Source organism: Eurosta solidaginis, chromosome 4 (assembly GCF_040869045.1).
Source record: "Eurosta solidaginis isolate ZX-2024a chromosome 4, ASM4086904v1, whole genome shotgun sequence".
Classification (NCBI taxonomy): Eukaryota; Metazoa; Arthropoda; class Insecta; order Diptera; family Tephritidae; genus Eurosta; species Eurosta solidaginis.
In genome coordinates, this window is record NC_090322.1 from 13,373,212 (window position 1) to 13,399,710 (window position 26,499).

A 26,499-nucleotide genomic window follows, 5' to 3' on the forward strand; every position below is an offset into this window, starting at 1 on the left:
GGACATTATACCCAGAGCAGTTCTGCAATGCAGATCTTGCTGTGAGTTTAGTCTCTTGAATCGCAGCAATGCGGATGTTGTGCCGCTTCATGAAATCGACTATCTCCGTAATCTTCCCAGTTAGTCCATTACAGTTTAACTGCAGAATTCTGAAGTGCATAAGGGGAGACGTCGCCACTCTGGGGGTAAGTGACGGGTGACTACGCCTGGGTTGTGGAAGGCCAGGACGCAATTACTGTTGTGGCCCTGGGACTGGGCGTCCTTGGGCAAGCATTGGGGTACCCGGATGATTTGGGTTTGCGACCTGGCAACATGGCGCGATGAAACCCGTCGGGGGGTTGCCGTCGCGGAGACCAGAACATCTAGGAAAGTGGCACCACCCAAGGCAGGAGCTGCATTGGGCGGATGTCGCAAACCTATATATTCTGTGCTGGCAGACGGTGCAAACGGAGGTAGGGACTAAGAGTCTGTTTCCCTGACCTGTACGATTGCTGCCGGAAAAGAGGGGGGAGAAGACGGGGGCAGGGGCTGCTCAGCATTGCTACCAACTCTGCTACGAAGGTAGTAGTTATGAGTGGTATCAGCTGTTTGAGTTGTTGGCGCCGTGGGGCGCGAGCAGCAGCGGGTACTTGTTGTGGCTTGCTGAGCAGCGGGCTGCTAGAAGGTAGTGGGGGCGCTTAGGCGTAGACTACGGGACGCCCTTGGGCGTGAACAGCAAGGAGCCAAAAAAGATTTATAAAAGTTACGTGGACGTAGGGTTTTGGGATCAAGCCCAGAACAACATGTCCGATGCAACCATCCCTTGCACGAGACACACTGAACAGAGTATGACCGTCCTAAAAAGATTCTTTTCCGGCAGATGCAGCAAAACCATTTCTCAGGACCGGGGTCAGGAGACGGACCCGGATTGGATTCGATGCCTTCCCGGAGTAAGAGAATATGGAGCAGTCCTGCTGCAAGGAGCTGCTGGGAGGATGACAATTTGTGGGAGGGACGAAACAAATTAGATGGGGTCACACTGAAATGACAGTCCTTGGTCGGGAAAAATCCCGAGTCGCTCCGGTACATAGAACCGACTGCCTTGGGAAGCGTGTTTGTGCGTTGCTTCTCCGCTGCGTGCACGTACATATGTGTAGACATAATGACTGAATTAGTGATGTGCATCAAGTCACTGCTTAGCATCGGTTTAGAGATGACAGTACCCCTTAGAGTGGCTAATATTCGTAACAATATGTCTGCACCGTATAAGAGCAGCTAATTTGAACTTCTAGCCTATTCTTGTTCTTCACTTTTGCACTGTGGCAAATACTAATAAGTTCGTTATTTATTTACTCGGATAATGACAAGCGAATGATATCTGATTTTTTTTTTTTTTTTTTGTTGCTGTTTAATGAATATAGTTCGAATTAAGGATGGAGACGTGACCAGGCGCGCATACTTTTTCAACAACATATCACTGATTGAAATCAATAGTCAAATAGATATGTAATAAACAAAAAAATTTACTTTTCCCAAAAAAGCGTGTCCGGTGCGAATCCTTAATAATAATAAATCACCCATTGAAATAAATATCTTATAAAGAAGAAACTACTTTCTCTGTTTTCACAGTATTTGGAAACAATTTCGAGCTCGGATGGCACGTTTTCCTTTTTTTGTACACTCTCGAATGCACATATCGTCGACTTCAAGAAATATTGTTTACCTTCCTGTTTAACGCCAAAAACTGCATGTCTTCTTCAGTTTGACGCCTCCGTGAATTTGTGAATCTCAATGATATAGATCCACGACTTGAAGGAATATTGACCCAAGATAATGTTTCCAATGCAACAAAGTAACAACCCGGCAATGGTTGAACATTTGATAACAAGAAATTCGTATCGAACTGCGTTAGCCGTAGACACGAAATTATATCCGGAAGTTCGTCTTCACGAGCGGGAACGTCGTGTTCGTACCAACGTTTCACTGCCTCAAAAGCAAGTGTCTCATCTGGCACATTCAAATCATCATTTTCTAGAATTGTTTGCAGATTGTCTGCGTCGAAGTTTAAAGAATCAGCGTTTTCAATTATCTGCAAATTCGAGAAAAAATTAAGAAGATAGAAGGTATGTGAAATAATTAAAACTTACATTTATAAAATTTTCCAGTTCATAATTCAAGATTTTTTCAGTTAGTAAAGCACACTGTGTCTCACTCTCCAAGGCATATGCTCGCGTTGGTGTATATTCGGTTATATGCTCCATTAGAAAGTTAACACAATCGCTAATAGCGTCATTTAACTTCAACATCATGGCGGCCTTCAGCATTCGGTCCACATTGTTCATGGTAATAATCGTAGTGCCTGTGTAGCAAAAGGTAATCAAACATTCGAAAGTTTCACTGTCTATTTCTTACTTACTTACTTAATTGGCGCTTAACCGTCTAAACGGCTATGGCCGTCCAACAAGGCGCGCCAGTCGCTCCTTCGCTCCGCCAACCGGCGCCAATTGGTCACACCAAGGGAGTTTAAATCGTTTTCCACCTGGTCCTTCCAACGGAGTGGGGGCCGCCCTCTACCTCTGCTTCCATAGGCGGGTTCCGATAGAAACACTTTCTTGGCCGGAGCATCATCTTTCATTCGCACAACATGGCCTAGCCAGCGCAGCCGCTGCGTTTTAATTCGCTGGACTATGTTGATGTCTGCGTATAGCTCGTACAGCTCATCATTAAATCTTCTTCAGTAGGTATTCCTAAAATCCATAGCCGTAATAAAATCCTCAAATCTCTTGCCGGCATCACTTCGGGTAATGATAAAGAAACGCTCATTACCACTTACAAAGCAATTGGCCAGCCGATTGCATGCTACGCGTCTCCGATATGGTCGCCAAGATAAAGACTACTGACTGGAACAAGCTACAGGTCTGCCAAAATACTGCCCTCAGAACCGCCACGGGCTGTCTTCTTATGTCCCCAGAACACCATTTACATAATGAGGCGGGAATACTCCCCATCTGGGAGAGAAATGAGATGCTAAACAAACAGTTCCTGTTGAATACCCAGAAACCTGGGCATCCCAACAGACATCTGATTGATGAACCAACACCGCCCAGGGGCTTAAGGAGTCATCTCCGTACGCATTATGAGGAAAAACAGCACCTGAGAACACAGCCGTATGAAGCCAAAAAACACAAGCAGGTCCTCAGTGAACTCCACAAACAGGCGTCGGACTTTTATGCCAGGAATTTCCCGGTGATTCCAGTACTCAAAGAACAATACCCAAAACTTTCAGAAGAAGAACGCACACTACCCATGGAAACGCGAGTCACTCTAGCTCAACTTCGATCTGGATACTGTAACAGGTTAAACTATAACCTATTCAGAATCAACCCCGACATACAAAACATATGTCCATCTTGTAACGTGTCCCCACATGATCTCTTCAACTGTATTGTGGAACCAAGTCCTCTAACACTCCTCTAATTATGATCCACCCCTGTTGAAACAGCAAGTTTCCCTGGACTTCCGTTAGAGGATATTGATGAAAATTTGTGATCGGTCACACCTATTGGTTGGGGCGAAGCACTGCTACGACAACAACAAAATCAGTTCGCAGCCCCGTTTGCCTATGCAAAGTATTCCTTTTTTCGATAGTGCAAAGAAGAACATCTTTGATTGCTAAAACAATGTTGATGTTTTAGCAGCTATTTGTCAAGACTGTATTATCGAAGAAGTACATGTTACGCGGTGGTGACGCCCTATTTGCCTGAAGTATCCACATGGTTAAAACCCAACAGGAACTACAAGCTAAGCATTTCGTTGCAGTTTTTAATTTAAAAATCAGATATACTGCAACCTTACCCCTGTGCTTTCAAGAGTCTTTTGCGTTACCATACATCACCTTAAAAGTCTCAAAAAAAAAAAACGTTACAGTATTAGTTTAAGAGCTTTACACTTTCAGTTAGCCTAATATCTAGTCTGATTAAAAATGATGTAACCACGTCAGCTCTTGAACTATTTCACAACTTACAAAACACATCTCCCACTTACCCGCCATCACAGATCTCATCAAATGCCAACATAATATTTTCCAAATTTTTCAATACCAAACGTTTTTCGACATACAGTTGGAAGGACGTTTTTGTCATAGTACTTGATGAAAATGCGATTGCCATCATTGTCCATGATGCACATGCCTTTGATGACATTCAATGTCGGCTCCTGGACCTCTATGCCAGAAATTGCCCTGCGAACCCCGTTCTTAAAGTTAAATAACCCAAACTCGCAGAGAAGGAAAGCAGAAGGTAGACGCGAGTCACTCTAGCTCAACTCCAATCTGGATACCTGTTACATGTTAAATTCTTACTTATCCAGAATCAACCCCGACATACAATTTAAAGGAACATTGAAGCAATTTTATAATGAAGTTCGAACAAGAAATCTTGAAACAAAATTTGGTTGAAGGAGGCTAAAGTGATACACTCAGGCATATGTTTGTTTTCTTTTATAAATTTTTCTTTACATGTTCACAAAAAGTCAATAATAACAATTATAAACACTTCACATAAAAATATTACCAAACAATATTAATAATCTATTGATATATTGCTTTTTTTTTTTTGGGGTTTGGTTGAATGGCACGGACGCTAGTCCATAACGCCAGGTTGTATGTCGGATTGTTCTTTTTTAAGATTGTTGTATATGTAATTTTAGCTCCACTAATACACAATGGTAGTACCAAGATGGCCAGAACCATGTTTAGCAGCTTGCAATTTGGTATTAATTATTATAATTGTTCGTATTTTCAATTAGGGTTGGTTTTTACTTGGCACCACGCCATGTTATATTCAATTTGATTTAATGGTTTACTCCAAGTACGATAAATTTTAAGTTTTTCAACTATTTTTAATAATTTTTTGCCATTTCGATTCCCTCACTATCCGCCATTTTGTTCTCAACCGCATGAATAGCGTCCTTTTATAGCACGCGGTTGAGATGTGGGGAAACGAACTTGACGCGACGACGTTACAACACGAAGTGGATATATTGCTTTACACTGTTTTCTCCATAGATGAAGTTTTCTCCATTGTTTACAATTGTTTGTAACATTTGTAAGGTGTTTCCCTGTAATATTGCCAGCTCGTTAAAACGATGTTATTCCGAAAAAATTGCACTGCAAACTTTTCCGAAATAACAAAAGTAATAAGTGGCTATACTGGCTACGTATTGGGCTTGACAGTCTCAGTGAATACGCAGTGAATACGTAGTGACTACGTAAGAGAACGAACGCGAATACGTAAGAAGTTATATAATACGAATTCTGGGTGAATGTGAGTGAATGCGACGCAAACATTCACGGTGACATACATAATAAGGGCCTTAAAGTAATAAAGTAAAACATGAATTTAAAAATGTAGGACTAGTAATTGAGTCAGACTTATTATTGTTCTAAATCTAATCATTCAAGCAATAATTCCGCAACCCTTAGCAGGAGTATTGATTGGTTTCAAATCTAATTCCGACAGCAATCGTATCACGACATACCTTATTATATATGTATATGAAATTGTAACTTAAATTAATACAGTTGATATAAAGAAAAGTAAGTATTTTAATAATAAATAAACTCGCCTTATTGGTTTTTATTTTCCAATTGAAATCTTTTCCAAGCGAACAGAAAATAATTTTAAGCTTTAGAAAAAACTCCAATTATTTGAATCAATTTAAATCAACAACAGATTAGATTTACTCTTTTTTTCAGATCAAGAATAATCAAAGCTGTCATGGAATCGGATTGCTGTCGTAACTGAATTTGAAAGTAATAAAGTAAAATATGAATTAAAAAATGTAGGACTAGTAATTGAGTCAGACTTATTATTGTTCTAAATCGAATCATTCAAGCAATAATTCTGAAACCCTAGCAGGAGTATTGATTGGTTTCAAATCTAATTCCAACAGCAATCGTATCACGGCATACCTTATTATATATGTACATGAAATTGTAACTTAAATTAATACAGTTGATAAAAAAGAAAAGTAAGAATTTTAATAATAAATAAACTCGCCTTATTGGTTTTTATTTTCCAATTGAAATCTTTTCCAAGCGAACAGAAAATAATTTTAAGCTTCAGAAAAAACTCCAATTATTTAAATAATCTACAACTTAAAGCTTAGTAGAAATTCAGATTAGGTTTACTCTTTTTTCAGATCAAGAATATTCAAAGGTGTCGTGGAATCCGATTGCTGTAGTAATTGATGAACTTAAAAATGTACGAATTGTAATTGAGTCAGACTTATTATTGTTCTAAATGTAATTATTCAAGCAATAATTCTGCAACCCTTAGCAGGAGTATTGATTGGTTTCAAATCCAATTCCGACAGCAATCGTATCACATCCCTTATTATATATGTATGTGATATTGCAACTTAAATTAATACTGTTGATATAAAGAAAAGTAAATACTTTAATAATAAATAAACTCGATTAATTGGTTTTTGTTTTCCAATTGAAATCTTTTCCTGTGCAAGCACATCGCTAACCTGTGTTGGCAAAAGATATGATTATACTGTCTTCGATAGATAGTCGGACGCGCCGCTACTCGGCGAAGTAGAGATGACCGTTGTGTCGGTGGCAGCTGTTACAACAGCAGTTTCTAACTTTACCCCATCCGTACAGTGTAATGAATGCTTCACTGCCTTTTCCAATTGCTTGGCGCCAGCAATTTTTGCTGTTTGTAAAGCTTTAGCTGTAATGCAAATATATAGATGGGTTAAATTGGTTTTCGTATGTTATTCAACAACTCACCCTATACCATCATCACTGCCTCCTCATCGATTTTGAATATGTGTACTGTTTTAGTATTCAGACCCAGTTCGTTTGGTGCAATATTTTCGATTTGATGAATATGTATACTATCCGTTAGGCAGACAATTAGGTGCAATCGATTCATTCATATACTGTGGGTATTTGAGCCGTAGACGCAATGGCAGATATTTTGATTCTTTTTGAAGTGTAACATTTATAAACAGTTGGGTTTCTCTGCTGTCACCATCACCACTAGAGAGCTATTGAAGAAGCGCTCGACCAAGATAATATGTGAGATTTACACGTATAGATTTCTTCCACCTTTTCACAGTTATTGATGGAGAAAATGCGAAAGCCATATTTACCATCCAATACCGAAATGGAACTGTAGAGGAAGAAACATTTTATAAAATTTAATAAAATCAAAAAAAAAAAAAAAAGCTTTTTTTGCTATAACTTAAAAAAACTCATATTCAAACTTCTGCTTAACTTCTACATATCAATAGCTACCTTTACCACCAGGAGTCACTATTGCTTCTACGCCTATGCTATTGTTTCCTACATCGATGAGCTTTGTAATAAAATAAACAGCTATCTCCCCAATCTCTCCAGTTTTGTCGTCTCGCGAAACCTGATATTGTCACCAACCAAATCATCAGTGACCCTATTTAAAACATGACCGCGCCAAATTTCGATCATATGGCATTACCCTACCGACTGTCTTACACCCTAAAATTTTGGGTGTGACTTTCGATCAGGATCTACATCTTGGAGAGCATGAACTAGCAATTGAAACGAAAATCGTCGTTGGTGTGAGGGCTTAGCCGATCTCCATAGCGCCCGACTATGAGGAGGAGCTGTTTAGGACTGGCATCTACGCCGTTTCGCTTCATAGGAGGGCGGCGGGATGTTGGTGACCAAGAACTGTCAACCCCCTAATCCAGGGTGTTATGCGGACCGTGCCTATTGGACGATTTGTAGCCAGGGGATAAATTCGGCTGTATTCGAACGGAGCCTTCCCGATACCGGACCACCTCGGGAAGTATTGATGGCCTTACCACAGTAAGGGGCGCTGCTGTGGCTGACGGTTCTTTCCCCGTATATAATACTGGACCGCTGAGCCCGCCTTGTCGGGCTGGTGGTCGTACGACCAAGATGAACGACTCATTACCTAATTTTCATAAGGACGATGATAAGAAGAGGACTGAGCCGCAAGCCAAGGACGACAAATACGCATTAAGCGATGCGTCGGACTCGGGGAGCGAGAGTAGTGCTGATTCAATGAAATCCGTGTTGGAGAAGCACACAAATGAAAAAGGAGTAGAAGAGTGGAGAAGGGTACGGAGCAAAGAGCACTCTCGAAGTACCGTGCAGTACTAAGAATTGTACAACCCTTGGGAGCAGTGGTGGACCCAACAGAAGAGGAGATCGAGCGCTTGGCATGGGCTCATGAGGCGGTAGAAGTAGGTCGAAGGCAGTTCAAAAGGTTTGCTGCGAGAAACCCTCGGTTCTGCAACCGGTATGAGGAGGAAGAAGCGTCTAATGGCAGAATGAAAAGGCAACGTTCGGCGGAAGGCGACAAGCCTGCTTTCAAGAGGCAGAAAGGGCCCAGTCCCAGAGCCGCGACGCAGGGCAGTCCCATAGACAAGACAAGTAGGCCCAAAGCTGTAAGACAGATGGGCCCCAAAAGCGAGGTAGCAACTACCTCGAAGGCTGCGAGTCAGAGGGAAGTTCCAACTATGGAAGTAGGAGATAAGCCAAAGGGAGATAACGCTAAGACTCCGACTTTCTCGGAGGTGCCAAAGGGAAATAACACTAAGACGCCGGCTTTTCCCGAGAAGAGGAGTGATGTGGCAAAGCAGTCACTGACTGTGGCGCTGGTTGATCGTAGCAGTCCTTTCGAACAGATGACTAGTGAAAGGTGGAGATCTGTAGAAAAGGAGCTTATTAGCTTAATGCTTAAGATGATGCGGGAATAACCAAGTAAGCTCCTTCCAACCTTTGATTCGGGTGATGGTATAATGGTATGAAGATGATAGCGTGCGACAACATCGCGAGCTTGCGCTGGCTGGAGGAAGAGGTTCCAAACCTCCAAAGGCAGGGCACGAACGCGCGTTTTGAGATGGTGGATAAAGCGCAAATCCCCAAGGTACCAAAAGTTAAGGTATGGATACCATGCGTGATGAAGTCGGAGGATACACTGCGACTTTTGCAGAATCAGAATCCGAACATACCGACACAGGATTGGAAGATACTTACTGTATCTCGGCCTACGGAGGAAGGTCAGTTATACATCTTCCAAATAAACAAGCAGGCGGAGGATATATTGTACGCGCAGCTTGGAAAAATGTCCTTAGGTACAGGCAAATTTTATATGCGACTCAGGAAAAGAAGTCGCGGGTATTAAAGTCCTAACACGCTGGACGTGGGCGAAGTCGAAAAGGACCTCAAAAGCCTAAGGGAAAAAAGACAGGTGGAGGTAGCCCACGTCACTCCGAATGTGTTAGAAGGGGACCAACAGCCAGATGGTGCTGTGAGTCGCACAGAGGAACACCCGGCACAACAGGTACAAGAGGCTGAAGGGGGCTTCGAACACTCTAAACCCAAAGGGCTAGGGGAGGACGACGACGTCACGATGAACGTGCTGGAGGGGGACAAGCAGCCCATTGGTGCTGCGAGTCCTACAGATAAACCTCCAACACAGTAAAGTGACGTCGAGCGAACTCCTCCTCCTAACGCGCTGATCCAGAAGCCGTGGCTTCCATCGGGAGGAAAGGTTTCTGGACTTAGCTCGCGCGGATTTGGCGTTTACTATGCGCAAACGGAAGGACGGGTGCGAGCTGTAGTAATGGTAAGGAAACAGCTGCATTCATATATGCTGCCTAATTACACTACTGAGGACCTCGTAGTGGTGGTGAAATCGCCGGGCTCAGATGGTACATGTCCGGCCATGCTACAAGTTTCAAGTAGGGCGGTCTTGGGATGGCTTAAAATAATATTCGATGGGTGCATAAACTGAATCATGTACCGCACTCTTGGAGAACTGCTCGTGTAGCTTTCCTACCAAAGGCGGGGAAGATCGGTCACGTGTATCCCAAAGATTATAGACCCAATAGCTTACCATCATTTCTGCTCAAAACCTTTGAGAGGCTGATAGATGTGTACATAAAGTCCAACGTGGATGAAAAGCTGCTCTCCACAACACAACAGGCGTACACCAAAGGCAAGTCAGTAGACACCGCATTGCATAGGGTGGTAATAAGCATAGAAAAAGCCCTGGAATATAAGGAATATGCTCTAGAAGTCTTCTTAAGCATTGCCGGGGCTTTCTAAATGAGCGATTATTGATGGTCTTAATTACTTTAAAGTACATCCAGCCTTACCCAGATGGATCGACTGCATGTTAAACTGCAGTAAGATTACATCGCAATGGGGATTGTACGCGGCCACGAAATTAGTGGACAGGGGCACTCCGCAGGGCGGGGTGCTATCACCTCTGCTGTGGACGCTGGTCATTAACCAACTGCTTAGGGGATTCTACGAGGGACCAGAAAAACTTACGGTTTACGCAGATGACGTTGCATATGGTCTTGTTTACAAAGAGGTACAAGATCCCTAATTGGACCAGGCCTAAGTTAGGAGGGGCGACCCTACGGGAGAAACCTTGCACAAAATATCTAGGAATGATCCTAGACAGTAAGCTGTCATGGAAGCTCAACGTGGAGGAGAGGGTGAGGAAGGCTTCATCGGCACTTTATGCATGTAAAAGAATGCAAAAGAACCGGCATATAGGATCAGAAGGAACTCGATGACGATGCCTCAAAACTAACAACCAAAAGCAATAATTATCATTTCACTGACACAAATTTTATAGTTTTTTTTCGGGATTTGGACACAATGTTGTTGTTGTTTTTGTGGCGATAAGGTTGCTCCCCGAAGGCTTTGGGGAGTGTTATCGATGTGATGGTCTTTTAGCCGGATACAGATCCGGTACGCTCCGGTAACACAGCACCATTAAAGTGCTAGCCCGACCATCTCGGGAACGATTTATGTGGCCACATTAAACCTTCAGGCCATCCCTCCCTATCCACCCCCCCTCCCCCCTCTGTATTGCGAACGATAGCTCAGACGAACGATTCGCCTCCAAACGATTTCGTCTAGCAATGGTATTCTCTATCATTTTCGTTCGGTCTTTACCTTTCTAACTAACAGGAAGGCAAAAGTAATTGTCAAGTGATAAGTTGCCATTGTTTAACATAGTGCAAATACACTAGCGATTCGTCTCTGATCCGCATCGAAAGTTCGTTTCGTAATAGAGAATGAGGCCCTAAGGTTAGAATTTTTTTCAATTTATATTTTGACTTACCAGCAACAACAGAATCATGTTTAATTGTACGCCGCACAAGCATTATAGCATCATGTAACGAAGCTCAGTTTCTTCCAAAAATTGTTCAACACTGCCACGTAAAATCAATGTACTTGTTCTAGGATTAACGCAACCTTTAAATAAATTTAAAAAAAAATTTTTATTTTCCGCCTTCGGATTATTAATACTGATGTCAAGACGTGTCGTTTGACACCTCTCTCTATATTTTTGGTAGCGTATTAGCAGTCGACCCGTCAACTAGACTATTACCTGCGCAAAAATACTATGAATTCCACCCCCGGTTTCGGAGCGCTCCGGTGCCATTTTTCAGTTTTTTGGGAATATTTTTTGACAGAAATAAAATTTTTAATTTTCGCTTTCGGATTCGTCGTCCTGAGTCCAAAACGCATTTTTTTGACACCTCCCGATATTTTTGCACGAGTTTTTGCAGTTGTGAGCTAAAGTAAAGAATTACCCCGCAAGATCAAGGAAGAGGAAAAATTGGGGAAAAGCTTGTGGCGTTAGCTTCCCTAAAATGGCTTAATTTTTTCGCTCCTATTTCAGGCCTGTGACCTTATTGTGAGAGCTCAGATAGTAAATTTGATGCCCAACTCCACTCCATCGCTATATTTACCGTCTTTGATGTAAATATTGTTTCCCGAATGTTGTAAGATAAAAAATATAATATAATTTTATGTATGACTTAGCAGTGCTAATCAAGAGTTTGTAAAAAACGGAAGTTGTCTCATCGTCCCCAACGGTGTTATGGAATATCGCATTTACAGTGGAAGCAGTAAGGAAGGCGGTCGGCATGATGTGTTGGTGCACAGTGGCTAGTCATTGTCGGCTGGGGCGGGTCCTTGCCAACCTTACTGTTCCTGCGCCATAAACAGAAAAAAGTTCCTATCATGCCTACCAAAACGAGCAGCTGTCAAATTTAAAATAAACTGACAGAAGCGCAGAGACCGACTCAAAACGCTTATCAATACAAAATAAAACAACATCCGGCCGAACCGGATGTCACGGACAGACCGTTAGCATTCAAAAAATTTAAATTCCAATTCAAAAAAAACTGACGGAAAAAAAACTACCGAACCGGACATGGCCGGTTACTAACGCTGAAAATCAAATTCAAAAACAAAATAGCTGAAAAAGTAAAATAAAAGAAGGGAAATAAACAAAAAGGGCCGAATATAACTTGGGGCGCCGCGGGTGTTGTTGCGACGGCCGGTGCATGTCCCACCCTCAAAATCCATGGCCACCGACGCACCTGTATTTCGGTGGCCCCTTACCTGGTAACCCTACGTGCCTTCTAAATAAATGGCAACGCCAGCATTCCCATTTTAAATATTAATTTATTTACAATTCATTATCAAAACACTTCAGTAAAAACTTATTCCGTATATACATGGCATTACAGCAGGGATGCACCTTAACGTTAAGCTAATCGTTTATCAAAAAATTTCCACCGTTTCCGTTGAAACACTTCGAAATATTATCGATAAAGAAATTATCAAGATAAATTGTATCTCGTTTTTAACCGAAACGAAAAACTTTCGTTAACGTTAAAAACGTTAACAAAAACGTGATACTTTATGTTTGAATTGTGCTGGCAATGCTATATCCATGGTGAAGCCGTAAGGTGGTAACAGCGAGCGCACATACACACACAAACTCCATGTAGTTTGTTTGTGTAATTCGATGGTGGTAATGTCAAAAATACTCTGAGAAATGTTCGTACTTTCAAAATTCATGAGAAAAGTTGCAATCAGCTTGGCTAATGCTTTCACCTTTAATGACTCCGCCATCAATCAGCTTTGCCAGCATAGTTTGAAAATAATAATCAACTTAAACGATTTGATTTCGTTTTGATATGGCAGAAAACGAAACGAAATCATTTCGTTAATTTGACGTTCTTAACGTTAATAAACGAATCGAAATGACTTTGTTTCGTTTATTAACGTTAATTATCGTAACGAAATGATATCGGTTCGTTGGTTAAGCATGCCTGCATTACAGGCTATATAACTAAAGCCATACTAAGGCTTATGAAAAATTATTATAAGGGAAACCCTAAGCAAAAGAAAACTCCAGGGTAAGTGTATTTTAAGATGTGAGAGTATCTGACTTAATTGGATATCCTTTTCTACGGCGAGTACAACCCAAAGGCTCCTAAGAAAATTGCTACTCTAAGTTTTCCTATTTCTTTCTTACGCTAGATTAGTAGGGGTACCATCCCGACGCATACCTGTACTCCCTCTTTAAAAGTTTCCTCAACTTCCTACCTATTCTACCTTTATTGTGTTTTATTTTATTTTATTGAATGCTATTTTATTTTATTTTACCTTATGTTCCTTCCTTTTCTATTTTTTTTCTTGTATAATTCTGGTAAGTAGTGTTGTTCGGGTTTTAATAAGGTTTCAAAATAATATAGATACATAAATAATATAGCAACTTAGGAATAACTACGCAATATATTCACAGAGGCACGTCTCTTAAAAATTCAAATTTGTGCTAAATAAACAAGACTGTCATATATTTCTTTTTATCATTTACGCAAGCTAGCAATTGATTGTTAAGACCTTTTTTTTTTTTTTTTTTTTTGCGGGGAGGCTGAAAAATGCCTAATGCACCATAATTGCTGCCGTCGCAGCAACCGTGTGTCCGTAGACTAAAAAACAGCCCCGTTCTGGAACCGTTGCCCACCCCGGCACCACTTTCGCATTACTTCAGGGTGGTGTTCCATATTTCTCATTTTTTAAGAGCCTACTGTTGTCCCTGCGTCCAGGTTCCCGCTATTTGCTCTGAGTGTCCATTTAATCGCCACTGCTTCGCATGCGCATTTCTCTGCGCTCCCTCTCAGCATCCATCAGGCGTGTCATTACTATAAATGCCATTTTGCTCACTGCAGTCCAGCATTCTTTCCTGCTGCACATATGTGAAACTAAATTTCTCGTGGTAGGTTCCTCCCCAAAGACTCCATGCAAGGTGAGTCTTTCTTCGTGGAAACGGGGGCAGTAGAACATGACGTGTTCTGCGTTTTCTAACTCTGTGGTACACATTGGGCAATGAGGATCTTCCTCTATCCTACGCTTCCATAAATACTCTTTGAAACCGCCATGTCCACTCATTATCTGCGTGAGATGGTAGTTCAGTTCGCCGTGCTTCCGCTCATTCCATTGAGCTACGTTCCAAACTAGTGTGAAAGTCCAACGCCCTTTACTCGAGGCCTCCCACCGTTCTTGCCACTTAGCTATTGTTTGTGTCCTTGCTCTTTTCTTGTCTCCTTCAGATGGTCGCTCGATATTAGTGTTATACAGATCGGCCATTTCGCTTGCCAGTAAGTCCACTGGGATTTTCCGGGTTAGAACCCGGATCGCGTCGTCGGACACCGTCCGATAAGCACTTGCTATTCTTAAAGAAGCAAGTCGGTACGCTGCTAATATATATTTTTGATGGGTCTGTTTAGATCCATACCACACTGGTGCTGCGTATAGTATTATTGAGCTGGTTACTGTGGACAATAGCTGACGTATAGCTTCGCTCGGACCACCAATGTTAGGCATTATTCGCATAAGTGATCCATTAACTTTGGTAATTTTCTCCCCCACCGCTCTGAAGTGCTCTTTGAAAGTTAACTTAGAGTCAATGTGCACTCCTAAGTATTTTAAGGAATCCTTTGAGGTGATTTGATGATCCCCGACAGTTAAGACTAACTCGTTCGCCGACCGTTTGGAGCTTACTAATACCACTTCCGTCTTTTGGCTAGCCAACTCCAGTCCTGTATTGGTCAGCCATTCCTTTATTCTTGCTACGGCGTCATTACATAATGCTTGAAGCAGGTCCAGTTTCTTGGCCACTACTACCACTGCAATATCATCAGCATATCCCACAATTTGCGTGTTTTCTGGTAGAATCAATCTTTAGCACCCCGTCATACATTACATTCCAAAGCGTTGGACCGAGAACAGATCCCTGTGGGACGCCTCCTGTGATTTTGTACTCTTTAGCTCCTTGATCCGTGTCAAAAAGAAGTACTCTGTCTTTAAGATAGCTACCTATAATTCTGCGTAAGTAAGCTGGAGTGCCGAAGCTTTGCAGCGCTGCCATTATCTGCATCCAGTTCGCAGTGTTAAAAGCATTCTTGATGTCCAACATAATCAGTGCACAGAACTTCCTTTTATTTTGGCCTCCAGAGATAGCTTCTCTAGCTATATTGACGACTGTTTGTATTGCATCTACGGTGGATCTTGATTTGCGAAATCCATATTGACTATTCGATAAGCCACCTGGTCTTTTTAGAGTCAGCTGTAGGCGCTCACTAATTATACGCTCGAAAATCTTCCCTAGGGAATCCAGCATACAAAGTGGCCTATATGAGGATGGTTGGTCCGGCTGTTTACCACGTTTCAGCAATAGGACAAGTCTTTGTCGTTTCCACGGGCGAGGGAACACGCCTTCTTGCATACAGGCATTAAAAAGGTCAGTAAATAATGTAGCCCTAGTTGTAATCGCGGCTTTAAGGGCTATGTTTGGTACTTCGTCGGGTCCTGGGCATTTGTTATCAGCAACTCTTTTTGCAGCGTCCAGCACCTCTTGCTCTGTAATTTGCGGAATTTCCGTACTTTCTAGATCCTCGCTTGGATAAGTCCAGCGATCTTGCGCCGGGAAAAGTATTTCAACAATAATATTCATCAGTATTGGGCACGTAGGTTGCTGTGATATCGGTCCTTTAACTTTGGCCATCACAGTTCTGTAGGCTGATCCCCAAGGATCTAGGTCGACATTATCCAGCAGTTCCCTAAATCATAACTTCTTGCTCTTTTTTATGGCATTTTTAAGTGCCTTTCTTTGTGCGACATAGGTGCTGTGTAGCTCTGCATATCGTGGTGATGAGCGTGCCCTCTGCGCTATTATTCGTGCTTTGTGACATTTTCTACGCTCTTCCGCAATTTCGTCATTCCACCAATATACCGGAGTGCGCTGTGCTTTTCCGCGACTTCTGGGCATGGCAGCATCACATGCCATACATAGCAACTTAGTGATTTGAACCGACTGGTCTTCCGCATGCGATTCTCGTACTATGGCGTCCTTCCAGATAATGTCAAATATTTGTGGGTCGAAAAGGTGCTGTTTCCATTTCCTACTTTGTCGATGTCTTGCTGCTACCGTTCGTGGAGTTTCGAGCAGCTCTACGCTAATAGCTTTATGGTCGCTGTGTGTGTAGACGTTGCTTATGGACCAATTTGCTCGTCTTGCTATTTCGCTGCTAGCAAAGGTGAGATCTATAATGGATCGTCTGGTACCTGTATCGAAGGTATATATCCCTGGTTCATTTAGGAGTTCTAGCCTCAAAGAAGTAAGACTTTCGAGGAGAACTCTCCCTCTTTCGTTGGTTCGTCTACTTCCCCACACAGATGACCATGCATTGAAGTCTCCACACACTAAAAGCGGGTGTTTACCTCGTGCTTCAATGGTGATCCCGTATATCATGTCTTCGAACTCGGCGATGGTCATGCTCGGAGGGGCATAGCAACTGAAGACGTATATACCGTTGATTTTTGCCCACGTGAATCCTGCTACCGTTGGCGTCATAATTTCCTGTGGGAGAAATTTCCCTGGTGCCCAAATTGAGGCTTTCCCTGCTGAATCTGAGAGCCAACCCTGCTCCTGGCGATTTTTGTATTGTTCAGAGAGTACCACTATGTCATATCCTCCTTCATAGACTGTTTGGGATAATAGCTCTTGGGCTGCCTCGCAATGGTTTAAATTGAGCTGCAATACCCTCATGAGACAGTCATTTTGCTGCCCTCACGTTGTGGGCATTTAAAACTGCCTGCTGAATGTTGTCCCCCACATAGCGCGCATTTCGGTGCATTTTCGCAACTTGCAGCCTTATGACCTTCCTGGCGGCATTTTCTGCATAGGCTAGACCTATCTACAGTCCCTTACATTTCTGAGCTATATGCCCGTAGCCCCAGCACCTATAATAGCGTTTTTCTTGCATGAGCTCTCTAATTCGGCAGGAAACCCATCCTACCCGGATTCTTTGCGTATTAAGAACCGCCTTGGCATCATCCGCTGTAAGGCTTATAAGTGCCGACTTCGTGCCACTGTACCCTGTGCGTATGCTTTTTATGGCAGCCACATCTGGAAGTTTGATGTTGCATTGCTGGTGGAGGGCGTTGCAAATCTCCTCGGGCGTAGTAATCTCATCGAGATCTCTGCACTGTAGCGTGACCATTTGGGACTTTGTTATAACTTTAGCCGAGTCCTTTAGTACCGCTTCAATTTCTGCTTGGTACGCGCTTGTTTTCCCATCTTGCGATTTTTTCAGCTCTAGTAACAGCTCTCCTTTCGCCGTTCTTCTAATCGTTTTGACGTCATCACCCAGGGATTTTAATTCGTCGCATCTTCTCACTTTACGCAATATGTCGGCGTACGTCGCATCCGCCGCCTTGGAAATGATGATTGCATCCGGCCTAGCCTTAAGTGATTTTTTCTTGCTCTTCTTTTTGGCTAACTGCCACTCTCCCGTCTTTTGGGCTGCAGTTTCCTCTTTCCGCTCCGTCTTCTCTTGCGTTTCTTGCCGTCGTTTGTGACCACCCACGTGCCCTGGTAAGACATCTTTTAGAGTAGTAGTGGGTTTTACCACGTTGTTCTCCTTGGTCGAGTACGAATTATTTCTCGGTCGCTTTCCTGGGGGTGATGGACTTCTATCCTTGGCGCATTCGCTTGCACGCAATTTATGTTCTAAATTCTTTACCTCTAGGGCCGACTCGATGTACAGCACTTTTATTACGGAGGCCAAGCGCTTGATTTCCGTGTGTATATTATTACGCCCTATGAAGAACTGCATCAAGTCCTCAATCGCCTTGCCTAGCTTGGTCATCTTTTTTTCTCCAGGGGGGTTTTGCTGATTTAACGCAGCTGACGCCTGCTTAATTAGCTCACTTAATAATGGTGTGCCCGTTTGAGCCTTGCTGTCGGAGTTCTTTTTGCAAAGCTTCGGTGTAGCACCCGGCGACAACGCTCCTTGCTTGCTTTCGGCCTCCGCTCCTTTGGATTTCGTTACCACTTGCGACGAAATGTTAAGGCCCCCAGCCGACGGGCCACGCCCTTCTGGAGAGCGAGTTAGCTTCCTTCCTACAAATGGATTGAACGCCATTTCATTCTCCTGTGTTTGGTTTTTTATTTTAATATTGTTGTTGCTCATCATTTATTTAATTGGGTCCCCACTTGAGGCCGCTATCTTGGTCCGAGTGTGCAGTTACCTATATAGATCCCGTGGTTGTCTATGCGAAGGCAGGGAGGCCACGTGAAGGTTGACGCAGTTCCTCATGAAGACTGCGTTCAGAGCCAGATCAGTATTAATCGGGAGGAACCTGCACCACCAACTTAATGATGACGGACTTTGAACGTACCCCAAGGCCTGCCAAGGTTTTAACGGGACGGAGACGAATGGGACATTTACCGGAAAGTCATTTCGACGGTGTGTCAAGCCGTGTACTGAGATTTCCGAATGCCACATTCGCCAGCCCTTAACAAACATATCCGAGTCGTTGATTCCAGTATACCTTAATTAAGACCTTACTGGGCTCAGTCTTAATGTTACAATCACCTTAAATTTACAAATAATTTACCTCTTTACCTTCCTGAGTGTGTATCCCACGTCGTATAGTTGCCTCCCTATCTTGGGTAGGTATTCCCTCGAAGCAAGCCCGCACTAGGCTGTGGATGCTTAATTCAGGGCGGCATCTACTCGCCCTGTCACTGGAGGTTATCAGGGTGCTTTAGGCCTTTTAAGCCAAACCCTCCTCACCAGCCGCTCTTGGTCGAGGGCTGCTTATTTGATATTCGCAGCTAACCTAATTAATAGGCCGTTCACTGTCCGCCAGCAGTGACCCCCTTGGCCTGAGACCTCGTCAAATCGGAGTTTGGTTAACATTGTGTTAAAAAGTTTTTACTTACAAGCTCAAGTAAAGCTATTATAAACTATGATTATATATTTAACTGATGCTGTGGTTCGTATGAGCTGTTTTATAAGCAATGGAGGGAGAAAACTTGTAATAATAGCGATATTCTTTCGTAATCGCGCTGCAAAGAAAAACAGCCTGTAGAGTATTGGAAGCATAAGACTTGGGCAATATTAAGCCGTTTGGAAGCAACTCGTTCTGCCCAAGTTACAAAGACTCTTTCGATTCTCACGTTCTCACATACGTTTGTTGAAGATGTGAAGAGTCAACGATTTTCAACCGTAATGATTTCGAAATTTCTTCAGTTCTTTCTTTTATTTTAGTTAGTAAAAGAGAGATTCTTTAATACCGAAATCTTTATAAACTGACTCTAATATTTTAGAAAAGTTAGAGGATTCACAAAAGGAATCTTTTATTGAGAATTTCCGAAATAAAAATTTTTTGAAGTTCAGGAAGCTTTATTAGTATGAAGCCCGTTTTCGAACGTGCCTTCGAAAAGTTCCAAAGATTACCTAAAATTTTAGATAATTTCAAACCGTTTCCAAGCATTTACTTGGAATTTCAAGAATCTTTTAGTGTGCAGGATTCCAGTCCAATTAATGTTAGTTAATTAATCAAAAATATATTTTTCTTTATCCATCCCTTTTAAAGAGTATTCCAAGTTTTCTCCCCTAAGAAAAACTTAATTTTACATACATTATATTAAAAAAATCCACAGATGCCTTTGGAAAAAAAAAATTGTCAAAATTAAGTGTTATACCGGTCTGGGCCGAAATGAGCTAGACGATACAACCCAGGGTAAAAGTAAAGTTTTGAAGCTTAGATAAAAATTTGTAGAAATAAAAAAAATTTCATCAGAATTTCTCATTCTCTTGTTTTGAAAATATCTTCCGTAACCGGAACGAACTCACCGCTTTAGATGTTGTTGCTGGTAGTTGGTACTATGAGGTCATTGCCGGTAAGTTGTCACAGCTGGGTGGTTGCAGCAGGCCTATATGCGGGGCCCTGCTATTGTTGTTACTAAAATTGGTGGTGGTGGTACGTCCGGTGGTTGTTGTGCAGTTGGGTAGGCGCTGCCGGAGTCGCGCGTGGTATCGCACGTAGTAATGGTGGCAGCGCCCGGTTTTGTTGCGCTATTGGTGGTGGTTGCGCGTTTGGTTGGCTGGCGCTATCGATGGTAGTTGCGCGCGGTGTTGCACGCAAGGGTGGTGTTAACGCGCGGTTGGTGGTGGTATCAGTAGCGCACGGCTTTGGCTTGGTTTGAGACGGCGCGCGATGTTGGCGCGGTTGCTGGTAGCTGTGGAAGCGTTGGCAATGGTCGTTACGAAACGAATTATTGCGTCCACTTATATAAAAGCTGTTGATAGCAAATTGATCTCCAGCAATTTAGTTGGTTAATGATTACCAAAACCTCGTACCATGTTAGGATTGTGAAACTTTGCAAAATCAACGCCAACAATGCATTTAAACTTTTCGACTAATTTCATCACCGCATATATAACTCATGGGATTGTAGACCTCTGTAACTTGCAATACTTTTAGAACACTTATTGCATTCCGCTTTAGCAGCATATATATATGTATGTGCATGGGTACACGTGTATCCTTTACTTTTGAACAATGGCCGCATTCGTTGCTGAGCTTCTCTTGATTTCTGTGCTTAACATATATAAAGCAAAACTCTTCAGTCTTCGCTCACTTTTACTGCGATGGCTTTTTATTACCCATTCTATTTTATATATGCAAGCAGTTTCTGTCTGCCGACGCTATGCTCTGCCACAACGTTTTGGGCCCGTCATCAATAGTTAACACATAATTGAGAACATACAACCCATAAAATCAAATTCTTTATTATTCTTCCGCTCGCCTCTTTTTTAATAAATTTTGTTTTTTTCATTCAATACATCTTTTAGATTATTAAATTTGTGCACAATTTCCAATAGTTTCTTTCTCCAACCACCAACAAGGGCAAAGATGACAAAGCGGCCAACCGCGCCTTTTTTTTTTTCTTTCTTCTAAAAGTTGAGGAATCAGGGATATTGCTTGGCAATCGTTGGGAATATTCTAACACCCCGTGCTCCTCGCACGTGCGGAGGAGACACGTGATGTCTCTCAATTACTATTGCTTAATATTAATATACACGATGTTTGGCAATTTAGCACGTCGCTCTTCAGCCTTTCAGGATTTTATTAAGTAGCACAAGTTGAGAATTTCTGGAAGTTCGGCAAAAAGGACAGGAGACTGTTTTAGTGTTGCTGTAAACCGCCCGAATTGTAATGGTACACTATCTGCATTAGAGGGCGGCGCTCATCATTTCCTCCAGCTATATGTACCTTAGGTTTATTAATGATGTTTGGTGGTTTCACGGTTTATTAGTTTTTTTGATATTTATTTTAAATTAAACCGGACTTTTCGTCCACAATTTGCCACGACACTATTTTAGTTCACCACTTTTCTTGGTCAGAGATCTCCCTACAATGGCGCACAACGCCGTCCGGCTGCTAAGCAAAATTTTTCTTTCCTTTTTTCTTTTTCCATTCAGCGATGGAAAAACACAGTTATCTAACTGTGGCGGCGATTATCGATTGGTTCATGGTTATCGTTGGCTCATCCCTACAGCACGGTACTGGTCGCGTTCCGGTTGTCAAACCCTTGTATTGATGATATGTGGATGGAACGTAGAGAAAGCGTAAAGCTTTGCAACTTTTGTGTCCTGCGGGAACGTTGTACGCCGAATTAGGTAAAACTTTACCACCACGCAGGGCATAATTGCTAATGCATCGTTTGCATTTCACGTTTGCCATCTCCTTTTGACAATCTCTATGCCAGTACAATGAAACGAATAAAATCAGCTGATGAGATGAGCCACCTACACATTGCGCCAGGTGTTATTGAATGTTCGTCAATTTCATGGGAATTTTTGGCGATGCCACCCGCACGAAACTGACAAAATTTTGTTTTAACCACCCCGGGCAGACATGAGTGAGGGTGAATCCTATCTTTTCCCTAACACTAGCCAACTGGTACGTTCTAAGGTTGAATCTCCCAAGTGGACCATAACAAACCTGCTTCGCTTTGAAGACCTGGCGATGAAGCGAACAGGAAACCGGTTCACCTGTGGGAAGCCACTTCCAGGACCCTCCGATGCCAAGCAACGTGGGGCACGACTCACCCCTAAGATAAGAGTCTCAAAGTTCTACCGCGAAGCTAGCCGGGCAACAAGGTCCATCAAAAAAAGTTTAGTCAAATCGGGAATTAATTCTGTTTCCTAGTTTAAGGCTTTGCGGCAAGTAGACATTTGTTATGGAGAACTCGTCAAAACTCCGAAAGGTTAGTCCGACCTAAGAGTGGACTACCAGGGTGTTCACGGTCCTCGGTGAGTACGCGTGTGAACATCCTAAGATCCAATTGTAATTTAGCAAAAGAAACGCCCTTGTTGGTTCATTGCGGACGAATATCCGAAGCATGGAAGCGACCTATCAATTTCCCGTTTAGGTCCTCGAGATCATACAATGCATTGCCTATTTTTCGGAGCACGCGACACTTCAGGTATTTGGGTAGGAATTTGGCGTTAATGCCCTGTTTGAAATTACTTTAGGCAAAATTTCTCCGAAAAACTTCCTGACCTTCCTTATAGTTGACTTGTCTAGAGCGCTTGTTATAGGTAGTTACTCCCCTATCCTTGGCCTGATCTAATTTTCTACGGATCTGCTCACGAATATTAGTCAACTTGTCAGCTCGGCTTACTACCGTAACCTGGTCTTCCCGAAGGCTGCCGAGTTTCCTTAAAATGTTGTACGTTGAGGCATGTTGGACCATATTTTGGCCATATAATGCAAAGTAAGGAGAACACTGAATCGCCGTATGTAAATCACTTCTCAAAACTGATAAAATCTCGGGTATATGCTTATCCCAATCGGTATGGTCAGGTTTATCTTTCAGGAAAATCCTAATCTTCGAAACAATCTCTCTATTAACGCGATCGGATGAGTTTGATTGGGGAGAATATAACCCCGTCCTCACGTGCGTCACCCCGTAATTTGCAAAAAATTGGTTCATTTCCTTCGAGATAAACTGTTTGCCATTGTCACTGTGAATAAACTCCGGGACCCCTACAGCCGGAAAAATTTCTGAAGCGAAGTAATTTATAACGTTAACAGTGGTGGCTCTCTGCATGGGCTTTAGCCAAACGTATTTTGAAAAATGGTCTAGTACTATGAAAAGAAATTGATTTCGCCGCTTAGATCTCGGATACGGCCCTAGAAAGTCGCAATATAATCGCTGAAATGGTCTCTCGGATGCAAAGGTATTCTCTATAGGCGGTCTCGACTGCTGATTGGTGGGTTTTACCGTTTTGCAGGTGTCACAACACTGGACGTAGTCCCAGACGTCCTTAGCCTGCTGCGGCCAGAAGTACTTCTGCCAAACACGTTCCAAGGTTTTCTGCCATCCGCCATGGTAACTCCGGTTAGCGTCATGTGCTAATCTCACTGCTTCCTCAGTCAACCCTTTTGGCAACCATAAACGCCACAGCGAGTCTTCTTCCCCTTCCATCCCCTTACGAAACTTAACTCTTTTGAAAATTACACCGTCCACAACTCGTAAATCCGGAAGTGATTCTTCGTTTTCGGTGACGGTCCGAATTAAGTCTAAATATTCGTTGCTGCTAAATTCGGGAGAGACTAAATCTATTTCTCCGGGCGTGGTAGTGAAAGACAACTCATCGGCATCAAAACGCGACAGCGCGTCTGGTACTACATTCAGGGTGCCCTTACGATGTTCCATTCTAAAGTCGTATCTTTGCAGTAAGAGTGACCATCTCGCCAACCTCCCGCTCAAGTCTTTTTGTGTCATCAACCACTTGAGACTGGAGTGGTCCGTAATAATCCGAAAAGGTAATCCTTCGACATAGGGTCGGAAACGCTTCACGCTGTTTATGGCTGCAAGACATTCCAGCTCGGTTACTGTATAATTGCGTTGAGCATTATTCAGCTTTTTCGACACGAATGCGATTGGATGGTCAGCACCCTCATCATCGACCTGGAACAACACCTATTTTGGAAGCGTCGCATTGTATCACGAATTCCCTTGAAAAGTCTGGTTGGGCCAAAACAGGGGCGGAACTCAAAGCTACTTTCAGCTTTTCGAAGGCCTCTATAGCTTCAGAGGTAAGCTTGAACGGGCCTGCTGACTTGCGGAGACAGTCGGTCAAGGGACCTGCCAAGTCAACAAAATTGGTAATAAACGCTCGGTACCAATTCGCCATGCCCACAAACCTACGCACTTGCCGAGGGGATTTAGGGATCGGGAAGTTTTACATTGCTTCTATTTTTCCCGGATCCACTTTCAAACACCCGCTGCCTATCAAGTATCCTAAGTAGCGTATTTCCTTCTGACAAAATTTACTTTTTTCCACGTTTATTGTCAGCCCTGCGTCTCACAAACATTGGGCCACTTCCGCTAGCAATTTCAGGTGATCCTCAAAATTAGTGCTACATACCATCAGATCGTCCAGGTAGACAAAGACGTTCTCTCGCAGACGTGAAGGGATTGCCTTGTCCATCAGCCTACTCATAGTCTGCGGTCCATTGCACAGACCAAATGGCATTACTTTGAAGTGGTACAGAGGCCTCCCCGGAACTGCGAATGCTGTTTTTTCCTTGGAGGACTCTGTCAATTTGATCTGGAAGAACGCGTCCTTCAGATCAATGCCACTAATAAAATGCGTATCTTTCAGTCTGCTCAATAAGCCGTTGATATGAGGCAGGGGGTACGAGTCTTAGTCACCGCGTTGACCTTCCTGGAATCTATGCACAGCCTAACTTTACCTGGTTTCCGGACCAGTACTACAGGACTACACCACGGGGAGTTGGATTCTTCTATAACTCCTAATTCGAGTAACCTGTCTAGTTCTCTAAAAGCTTCGGCTTGCCTCGGTGGCGAAAGAGGGAAATGTTTGCTTTTTATAGGTACAGCATCACCGGTGTCGATGTGATGCTCCACTAATTTGGTTTGCCCTAGGCGTAACTTCTCGTACGAAGGGAACGTTTCGATGACCTTTTGCAATTCTAATTGTCGCGTTGGTGACAATTCGTGGAGGTTAAGTTCCTCCTCCTTGTCAAGTCTAATCTCCAAACACTCTACACTTGGGAATATTTCGGGAGCTAACGCAAATGCTCTCCAAAAATCTACCCCGAAGTATGCTTCTTGGAGCAATGAGGGTACAAGGTAAAAACGAATAATCTTTGTGATATTTTTGAAGGTGACTGGTAGGGATACTGAGCCTAAAATTTTATGCTTGTTGCCGCCCGCGGTATATACGAACGCATGTAAGGGCTGATATTCGAAGCCGTTATCCTCTAGGAATTCTACTCCGTTTTTTCCTAAGATGGAGACGTTGGCTCCCGAGTCCAACAGCCCTACAAGAAAACTATCCTTAATTCTAGCCTTTACTAAGGCCTTTCATCCTCGGTAAGCGTTAACGTGGTGGCTTGCAGCAGTCTACGCTCCTGTACTCTCCTGTGGTATCTCTTCCTACACTTCAAAATATTGTCCGATACCGGATATTGTTCAAAAATGGTATGTCTTATTTGTTTATACCTATGTTCCCTTTCTTCTAGGTTTGGTGAAAGTTGCGTTTGGCAAGCGACATCCCTATGCTGGTGTCGCAGAATTCTAATCGGCTCGCCCATCGCGGATGAAGACGTTTGACTCTCGGATTCAGAACTATTCGAATTGTCAGTACTGTCAGGGAAGGTTATTATCACGTTTGAGGGTTCTTCCGCCAGGGTACTACTGCACCTCGGAAGCTCACCACCTCCATGCAGAGGTTCGCCCTCTGGTTCGGTGCCTGGGACGACGCCTCGAGCACCGGCTGGTGTGGGAGCTATGAAGCCGAACGAGGTTCCCCCATCTTCTCGCTCGGGTGCTGGTTTCCCTGCCTACGATGGTCCCTAGGGCATTTAGGAGTAAATACACCCTTATACCCACATTTGAAACAAAAAGGATTTTTTATGGGTTCCTCACAATATATATAGGAGTGCCCCATTCCCTGGCAATTCCAGCATTGGATTCCCGAATAGTCCGGTCTTCTGCTGCGTCGATATTCCAGCGCCTCTATCTGCGGATCCATTTCGCCGTCCTCGCTTTCCTTCCTCATGTCTGGGGTTGTCGCGCGTGCTTCGTTTACATGCCGTCCTGGGTAAGTGGCTCCCAACAGTTTGCTTTCTTTCAGCACTTGTTCACCTCTTCGTGCTACATCGCGTAGATCGTGAAGGTTCCTTACATCTGCGTTGAAAAGCATCAGCTTAAGGCTACTGTTGACGTTTCTTTTTATTATGTCAATCAGTAGAAGCTCCGACATTGGCTCTCTTAAGCG

The 26,499-nt window shown here is 43.1% G+C and overlaps 2 protein-coding genes across 6 annotated transcripts in view; one reads left to right on the top strand and one right to left on the bottom strand.

The window, feature by feature from the left end:
* Window positions 1-5,027, top strand: part of LOC137249078 (kelch-like protein 5) — a 49,593-nt gene extending 44,566 nt beyond the window's left edge. The window contains exons 6-7 of one of the 2 annotated variants that reach the window (XR_010952247.1): window positions 1,609-2,102; window positions 2,168-5,027. The gene's annotated coding sequence lies outside the window, so the exon portion shown is untranslated. Of the gene's footprint in view, window positions 1-1,608; window positions 2,103-2,167 lie in introns of those variants that run through there. The other variant, XM_067780237.1, reaches the window with a different exon arrangement.
* Window positions 1-26,499, bottom strand: part of LOC137249084 (kelch-like protein 4) — an 84,866-nt gene that overhangs the window by 49,814 nt on the left and 8,553 nt on the right. The window contains exons 1-4 of one of the 4 annotated variants that reach the window (XR_010952249.1): window positions 21,455-21,643; window positions 11,145-11,278; window positions 6,779-7,163; window positions 5,394-6,719 (exon numbers count right to left, since the gene is read on the bottom strand). The exons of 1 other annotated variant lie outside the window; for it this stretch is intronic. The gene's annotated coding sequence lies outside the window, so the exon portion shown is untranslated. Of the gene's footprint in view, window positions 1-5,393; window positions 6,720-6,778; window positions 7,164-11,144; window positions 11,279-21,454; window positions 21,644-26,499 lie in introns of those variants that run through there. 2 more of the 4 variants (XR_010952248.1, XM_067780260.1) reach the window with 2 other exon arrangements.